We start from the raw sequence: 9,106 nt of genomic DNA, 5'->3' as shown, positions 1-9,106 counted from the left end.
TCTTTATGATTTTCTAAATTCTTGTTTGTGGTACTTATGGCACTTTTCCAGATTTGTACTTTCGGCTATAACTGCAATGGTTGTTCACTGTAATATGGAGCGAAGGTTCCTTAATATAAAGAGAAAGGATGTGTCACGATTTATTTTAAGAATAAAAATCAAATCAGGGTGAGTCAGCATGAAGTTGACACGGTTCAAAATTTGAACAGGAGATAAGGTTAAAAAGGCGCGTGAATTTGAAACGACACCTAATTTCACGCTGGCTGACGTAACCAGGCTGTCAAATCCTGCTTTTTCTGGCGACGTTTCAGAGATCGAATCATCATCACAAACGGATTTTTCTCTCTCTTAGCGACGGTATAAGAGGTTTTCTCACACCTCTTGGGCTACTTTACCGGATCTTCTCTCTCTCTCAAGAACAAATCGGCGATTTTGTTACTGTTCATCTTCTTCTTCTTCACTACAACAATGGCGGAATCATCCTGTTTCCAAGATCAAACAGTGTCATCGTCTTTGCTCACGATAAAACCCAATCAGAACCTCATCATCCAACTGGACCCTTTTCTTTATGATTCGTACATGCTTCATGTTGTCGAGTGCCTCAAGTATTCTCCATTGGTGATTGCACTCACACAGGTCGAATCAGTTCCCATGTCTCTTCTATCCCAGGTGTATTTCACTGCTTCATACGACAAGCGGAAGGAACGAATCTTCTTTGATATCTTTAATCAAAAGACATCGGTATCCAAAGCACGCTTTTGCTGATTACTAGGGCTTGTTGCAGATGCTTCTGTCATCTCACCGGATTTTGTCACTAACACCCAGTTGTTTTCGATGCTTTATGACATGGGATATACAGGCGTTCTAACGACGGTGACGAAGTTCAAGAAGTCCTGTTTCCCACCACAATGGAATGGTCTTCTTACCTTCTCTACAAGGGGTTAGCAGAACGTGTTGTAGGGTCGGATGGAGCTAGTAAAGGATTCTTGACCATTCTCTATGGTCTCTATAACGGGATCAATTTGGATTACGGGTCACTTCTTTGGGCACAACTGGTGCAGAGTCTCAACTCCTCAACCAAACATTATGAAATTTCCTGTGGTCGTTTTTGGACTTTGGTCACTAACAGAGCTATTCAGACTTTTCAGATTCCTTTCATGGAAGGTGCTCTGAGGTCTTCTATTGCGACTTTTCACACGGTCAAAATCATTGTGACTGACCCAACGAAGTTCATATACATCGGTTCTATTCCTAAATTAATGAGCCGATTTGTCTCCAGTGAAAGTAATGTCATGGCTGATTACAGGAAATTGACTCCATCAGGTGCACGCCAAGTTACTCCCGAGATGCAAAGCTCGCTGGACGCTGCAGACAAGCCAACAAAATGAGGAAAGAAGCCTGATAACAAAGGGGAAAAGGTCGGTCAATCCTCCAAAGTTTCGACCCCTATGAAACGAAAGTCAGAGCAAGACGAGCCTACTGCTCCAAAGAAACGTAAGACCAAGAAGCAAGATCGCAGACCGAAGTCTCCTTCCCCATCCATTAGTGATCCTGACTATGTTCCTTTTGATGGCCAGCCTGACCCTGAGTCAACTGACGACGAAGCCACCGAATCCGAGAGCCCACCTAGAGGTAATGCGCCTCCACCTTCGCCCACTAATGATAGCAACCGAAACTCCCCTCCTCCGCATTCGGTTCCTATCACTATCGCTCCTTGTCCTCCATCTGTCTCCTCTACAACTGCAACCTCTATCCCAATTCCAACCCCACTATTCACTACAGTCACTACCACCACCACTCATCCAACCGAACCTACTGTTCATGTCAACATATCTACGGGGGCAAGTCCATTCGGTTCTGATCCTCCTGTTACCTCAGCACCTTTATCCCCACCTCGATCACATGACTCTGATCCTATTCTTGGCGGTGAAGACATGGAATTTGACTCCACTTATTTCAGTCCGTATCGAGTACAGAGCGATGACGATGATGATGCTCATGTGTCCAAAAAGCATCTCAAACCAATGAATGACAAACTTGATCGCTTGCTCTCTTCATCTTCTGCCAGTGCATATTCAGAGGCAGCACTCAAAGCCTTGTTCTCATCTGTTGTCAAAGAACATGAGACCTCCATCTCCAGCGCTGCTAAAGCAATTGAAGCCTCAACCTCAACCTACCAGAAAGCTTCACTTGCAGTTGAAGCATCCACCAAAGATTGCAAGCAGGCGACCGCAAATGTCGAAAAACTAATTTCTGAGGCCAAGATATTTCTGGATTCTCTTCAATCTGCTGTCAAGAAGAATGTTGAAATAGTGAACACTTCGGTTGATCCTCTTACGCGTTCACTGGCAGCAGAAAAGAAACATCTTGAAGAAGCTCGCAAAGAAATTGAGGCTGCTAACAAAGAGCTTCACACTTCAGCTGATGCTCGTCTGACTCAACTTGAAGCTGATCTTGCTGTTGAAAACAAGATCATGGATGAGCTGGATAAGCATACTTCATAGCTTAAAATTCAGAATCTCAAGCTCAAGACAGCCAACCAGGAGATTGCAGACTTAAAAACCGAGCGAGAAATAATTAAGAGTTCGGTTGGTGATGTCCACTCCATTCTCTTACACCTTCTGGAAGCCCATGACTCCATTCTTACCATCTCCATCCGACGCCACTTGGCTGAAAAGTTGAGACCTGCTTTGGATGTGTTGAGCATGATTCAAGGTGTTCCGGAGTCTGGTGTCCCTCCGAAACAAGGGGGAGATAAAGTTACTCAGGGAAAGGGCCAACCTCATCCATCTCACAAACCGAAAGTCACTACTGAGCCGAAGGATAATGAAGCTTCGGGCAATATGAAGGAGAAGAGATAGAAGACAATTGGAGACGATGATGTGGATGAAAATGACGATGACGATGATAGAGAAGGGAATGCTTCAAAAACTGAAAGTCTGAAAGTCAATCCTACTGATCAAGAGATTCGGGAGAGGATTCAGATAGAGAAGGAACTTCATGAAAAGGAGTTGAAAGCGAACGAATTGCTAGAGCAAAAGAAGTCCATGTTTCCTGAATGGACTATGGAATCGCTTCTAAGAGAGGTTATTGATGCACCGAGCACTCATTGGCTCGAACTGGTTTCTTCGTACGGGCTTGAGAACTCCAAGGACTCACAGTTTAACATGCCCATCACCCGAGAGGCGTTCATCTTCCACTGTTTTGAGTCAACGGCTGGCATTCCTTCTCCAGACCCGAAGGTCGATCGGGATTTGCTTGAGTATTATCTAGAGTTTGCTCAGCCACAATACATGACCTGGAGTAATCAGAAAATCACAACGGTCAAGGTGTTGAAACCCACTTCGACAGGGAAATTCATCAACATAAAATTCAAAGTGACCCGAGGCTCTGATAGCTCGGTTCATATGATTTCCCTTTCTGACCTGCCAAACCTGGATCCTCATGATTGGATACTTCTGAATAACATTTTGTTGACCAATCCACAGGAGTATCAGCCTATTATCGATCATATCAAGTGAATGCTTGTATGCTATATTCATGAAGTCGCGAAGATGGATCAGGAGATCGCTGCTGCTATTCATAAGAGAACCATTGTGAAGGCGATTGGAAGGACAGGCGATGTGAATGCGATGATTAAAGGAAAAATTGATCCCAAGTTTCACACTGTTATGTTCACGAGGGGCGAAGGTCAAAAATGCATGTTCGCTCTGATTGACAAACACCTATTCTCCACCGCCTGTTTGGAGCATATTTTGGAGATTATTCATAGGTGTAATCAGAACAGTGATGCCAATAAGAAGCTGTTTACTGATATGCTTCGATGGTATATTTTATTTCGGCAAACTCTTATTGCCATCATTCCTAGGTTGTTCAAGGTTGTAAAGAAGATCAAAGTTACTCAGCCAAAGTAGTCTCGCGCCTCAATTGACGCAAAAGGGGAGATTGTTGGGTCTAAGTGTTGCGTCTTTGGGCTCGGTTAATAGTCCATATAGTTTACCCGGTTTGGGCCTGTCCAACCGTGGATAATCATTAGGGTTAGCATATATATTGTGCATGCATGTATAGCTTTTAGGTTATCGATCTCATTAATTACTTTGCATTGTAACCCTTACACACCTCTACATTCGAAGTTCTTCATCGAGCTCTTCTGAGGTGCGAGTTATTAATCATTCGACATCATTTGATTCATTTTGTGTTCTTTACTTAATTGATATTGTTTTTCTGCTTACAATCTATCGATCTATAGCGTAATATTCTCAACATCCTGAAATCGTACCATCACATTTTGGATTGTCTAGTCTTAGGTAAAGATCGAGTTATATCCTCTTCTTAACAAAGTAGTTTAAACTTGATATACTTATCTAGTAAAAATAGATTTCTCGTTTGTTTCATAAATTATACCTATTATGTTTTATATGTTCTATCTGGTTAGCATGATCTCTCATGAATGTACCCCTTTGCTCAGCGTGATACAAAGGTAATGATACCGACTGAAGTAACCTTTTATATTCCCATATGTATAATATATATAATTAAGAAGGAAACGGCTTTCGGACAAATAAACCTACCATAAGCCCACATCCAAACAAGGAAAAGGAAATAAGGCAACTCATTAGTCCTAAGCCCTTTAAGTCTTATTTATATACTTATGTGTATATGAACATGATTATGACAAATATAGGTTTAAGGAATTTATAAAATATTTTAAAAGAGTTTAACAGTTTTTCAAAGAGTTTAACAGTGTTTACAAAAAGAGTCTACATGACTTTAAATCATTTTGGAAGTATTTGTTAATCTTTTATTGTGAAAGCAATATTTAAAAACATAAGATAATCTTTTATGTGGTTGATATCACATGTAAATATTAACACAATTACATTGTGTTCAACTTTTATGTGGTTGATATAGGATGATAAGTTTCACGAGTGAAGTCCCGAGCACAAACAGATCCTATTTAGCATATAATAACATATATATGTGTACAATTAGTTTATTTAACAACTAAAGTGTAAAGGACACAACCTTAGGAAGTAGGGAACACTTACAATGAAGTGTTAGAACTAAAAATGAGAGGCTGAATGATGATCACGGCCAAGAGTGAAGGGTTCACGACCTTGGAAGGGATCACGGCCTACGAACACTTGATGTGTTCACGACCCAAGCTTGAAGATTTGAAGGGTTCTCAGCCCTTGAAGGGTTCACGGCCCTTGAAGATCTTGAAGATCTTGAAGCAAAGTGAAGAATCAAAAGATGAATCAAAGGGGTTTCTGATGAACAACAAAAAGGAATAAGTTACTTACGAAAAGGAAAAGAAAGAAGAGTTTTTCGTGGATGACACTTGAGAGAAAACTTTGATGTTCACGGCTAAAAGAAGTAGAAGTGAAGAAATAATGGCTAAAACTCATATATATGGCATGAGTTCACGGCCTAAGGAGGGTTCACGGCCGTGAACATGGTTTGCGGCCGTGAACCTCCTTTGATGAGGTTCTTGGCTCGGATGCAGCTCTCAGATCTCAAGTGTTCACTTCTTAACATACAACCCTAAAGTGTACTAGGCTTAGAAACCTATAAATTCGTTACTCTTACTATTTTAAGATAATAAGGAAATAAGAGAAGACAAGTCTGACTTTTGATTGATATGTTTGACTTACAAAATAGAAATTTTTCGGGTTGTCACACCTGTACCCGAACCAATGTTAGATCTGACGACTTCAAGGAGGACCAGTGTGGGAAGGACCCTTATATGGAAATCTTGATCGTTGTGATTTATGACATTTCAGTTCATCATGGTGGTGACACGATTTGGAGCAGGGGGATCAGGATCGGGATCTGGATCCGGGGATTGATCAGGCGACACTACCGATGTTGCTGGTGAGAGGCTGCGCGAGCTTATCGTAGCCGAGGTTACCAGGGTCATCCTTGACGCTACCCTAGTCATCTTTGGGACGGTCAAGGAGGGCATGATGGAGATTATGGAGGAGAAACTCATGGCATTCATGGCTGAGATTGTTGAGGGTCAGGTTGGGGCCCCAACTCCCTCATTCCGAGAATTCAAGGCGTGCGGGGCGCCAGAGTTTTTCGGGGTCAGGGACCCTATTGTTAGCCGATGCTAGTTGGCAGATATCTAAAACGCCCAGTGCACGAGTTCTTTCCCGGATGTGGAAAAGGTTGGATTCGCTTCTTGCATGCTGAGAGACAGGGCCCGGGATTTGTTGGGTGAGGTTCCTAGCCAGGTAGGAGAAGCCGGGGTGGCTAAGATGACGTGGGTCGAGTTTGTCCAACGGTTTGATTTGGAGTTTGCACCAGACATTGAGGTGCAGAGGATGGTGAGGGAGTTCCAGGAACTCCAGCAGACCACCGAGACTGTGGCGGAGATCACCGCCAAGTTTCGTGAGGGAGCTTTCTTGATTCCTCAGTATGCTATTGACAAGGATATGAATAGGACGAGATATCATTCCATGCTGAGGGATGATATCCGGGAGTTTATGAGCTTTACAGGGTGCAAAACCCTGAATGATATAGTGGCGAAGGCCCATGAACGGGAGATGGAGTTAGACTTCCGCACCAAGTGGAAGCCGGAGCAGGCACAGGCAGCAGTGGGACAGGCTAAGAAGCCTAAGACTTCAGACACTTCCAGCAGGGGCCAGCAGGTCCGGGGCCGGTGTGCCAGGTGCGGGAGATTACATAGTGGGGCTTGTCGGACAGCAGGGATATCAGGATGTTACTCTTGTGGTCAGCAGGGCCACTTGAGCAGGGATTGCCCCAAGAAGAGCTTGATATGTTTCCACTACAACCAGACTAGCTATAAAAAGTCCGACTGTCCGAGGTTGCAGGGAGGGGAAAGAGCAGTGGCGGTTCCTACACCCGCCACACTGTGGATCAGTGATAGCCGCCCTGTTAAGGAGGAAGCCCCGACGGTGAAGAGCCATGCATTTCAGCTGACTACCGAGGAGGTTCGGGCAGCACCGGACGTCGTGGCTGGTACGTGTCTATTATTCTCTGTTCTTATTATTTGTATGTCTTATGGTTACTTTATGCTTGTATATGGACCTTTTTGGTCAATGGTATGGCTGCTCATGTTTTGTTTGATTCGGGTGCTACCCGATCGTTCGTGTCACTTGCGCTTAGCAAGAAGTTCCGAGGCGCACCGGGAACTTTGGTTTCCCCGCTCGAGGTAGAGATTGTAGATGACCGCACTGTGAGTGTTGCGAGGGTGTATCAGGGTTGTACCCTGAATGTGTTAGGCGAGAGGTTTCGCGTGGATCTGGTCCCGATACCGTTGCGAGGGCTAAAGGTGATCGTTGGGGGCCAACGGGGCCATGATTGATTGCGAGCGCCAGTTGGTTAGGGTTCGAACCCCAAGTGGGGTAGAACTGGTTATTCATGGTGAGAGAGCCTCGCAGGGGCTAACTCTATGTTCGGCTGCTAGGGCTAGGAAGTTTCTGCAGTAGGGTTGTACGGGATTTCTGGCTTACATTTCGGATACGAGGGTAGAGACTACGACAGATGTGGCCAATGTGCCGGTTGTACAGGAATTCCGGGATGTTTTCCCCGAAGAGTTACCGGGAGTTCCTCCGGAGAGGCAGGTGGAGTTTCGTATCGACTTGGTTCCTGGAGCCGCAACGATACCAAAGGCACCATATCGGTTGGTACCACCTGAGATGCAAGAGTTATCTACGCAGTTTCAGGAGCTGCTAGACCAAGGGTTCATACGTCCGAGCAGTTCCCCATGGGAAGCACCCATTCTTTTTGTGAAAAAGATGGATGGGTCACACAGGATGTGCATCGATTATAAAAGAGCTGAACAAACTAACGGTGAAGAACCATTATCCGTTGCCAAGGATCGATGATTTGTTTGATCAGTTGTAGGGTGCGTCTTGGTTTTCCAAGATTGATCTTCAGTCGGGATACCATCAGATGAGGATTCGGGATGAGGATATAATGAAGACGACTTTCACGACTCGGTATGGGCATTATGAGTTTGTGGTGATGCCGTTTGGGCTCACCAATGCTCCAGTCGCATTCATGGATCTCATGAACAGGGTATGTAGACCGATGCTGGATCGGTCGGTGATCGTTTTTATTGATGATCTCCTGGTCCATTCTAAGACCAGGGAGCATCATGAGCATCATTTGAGAGAGGTACTGGAGACCCTGAGGGCAGAGAAGTTATATGCAAAGTTCTCCAAGTGTGATTTCTGGCTATGGGAGGTATAGTTTTTGGGGCATATTATCAATCAGGAGGGAATTTCGGTCGATCCAGCCAAGGTCGAGTTTGTGATGCAGTGGGAAGTACCAAAGAACGCATCAGAAATTCGTAGCTTTTTGGGTTTAGCAGGCTATTATCGGAGATTTATCCAAGATTTCTCCAAGATTGTTGTGTCATTGACCTGCTTTACCAAGAAGAATGTGACCTTTCGGTGGGGCATGGATCAGCAGACGACTTTTGAGACCCTAAGACGGAGGTTATGCGAGGCTCCGATCCTAGTACTACCCGAGGGGTTAGACGATTTGGTGGTGTATTGTGACGCAACGATTTTAGGGTTGGGTGCGGTACTGATGCAGAGGGGGCACATGATAGCTTACGCCTCGAGACAGTTGAAGCCTCATAAGACGAATTACCTCACTCACGACGTGGAACTGGGGGTAGTGGTGTTTGCCCTCAAGATTTGGAGGCACTATTTGTATGGAGTGCGGTCCACCATTTATACCGATCATAAGAGTTTGAAGTATTTGATGGATCAACAGAACCTCAACATGCGACAGAGGAGGTGGCTGGATGTGCTGAAGGATTATGATTGTGAGATCCTATACGATCCAGGGAAGGCCAACATGATGGCCGATGCTTTGAGCCGCAAGACCGTAGGGTCCACGATTGGGAACATTTGTATAAGGATGACGGTGATTTCTCCTTTATTGGATATGATCATAGAGGTCCAGGTTGAGGGAGTGAAGAAAGAGAATTGGAAGATAGAGAAAATCTAGGGGCAATATCCTCTGTTTGTTAAGAAAAGTCGTGGCCTCTTGACGCAGTGTGGCCGGGTGTGGGTATCGGTGACTGGGGGAGTGAGATCGAGGATAATATAGGAGGCATATAAGTCCA

The sequence above is a fragment of the Lactuca virosa genome, chromosome 5 (assembly GCF_052849685.1).
Source record: "Lactuca virosa cultivar CGN04683 chromosome 5, Lactuca_virosa_CGN04683_v6, whole genome shotgun sequence".
Taxonomy (NCBI): domain Eukaryota; kingdom Viridiplantae; phylum Streptophyta; class Magnoliopsida; order Asterales; family Asteraceae; genus Lactuca; species Lactuca virosa.
Note: the sequence above shows the minus strand (reverse complement) of the source record.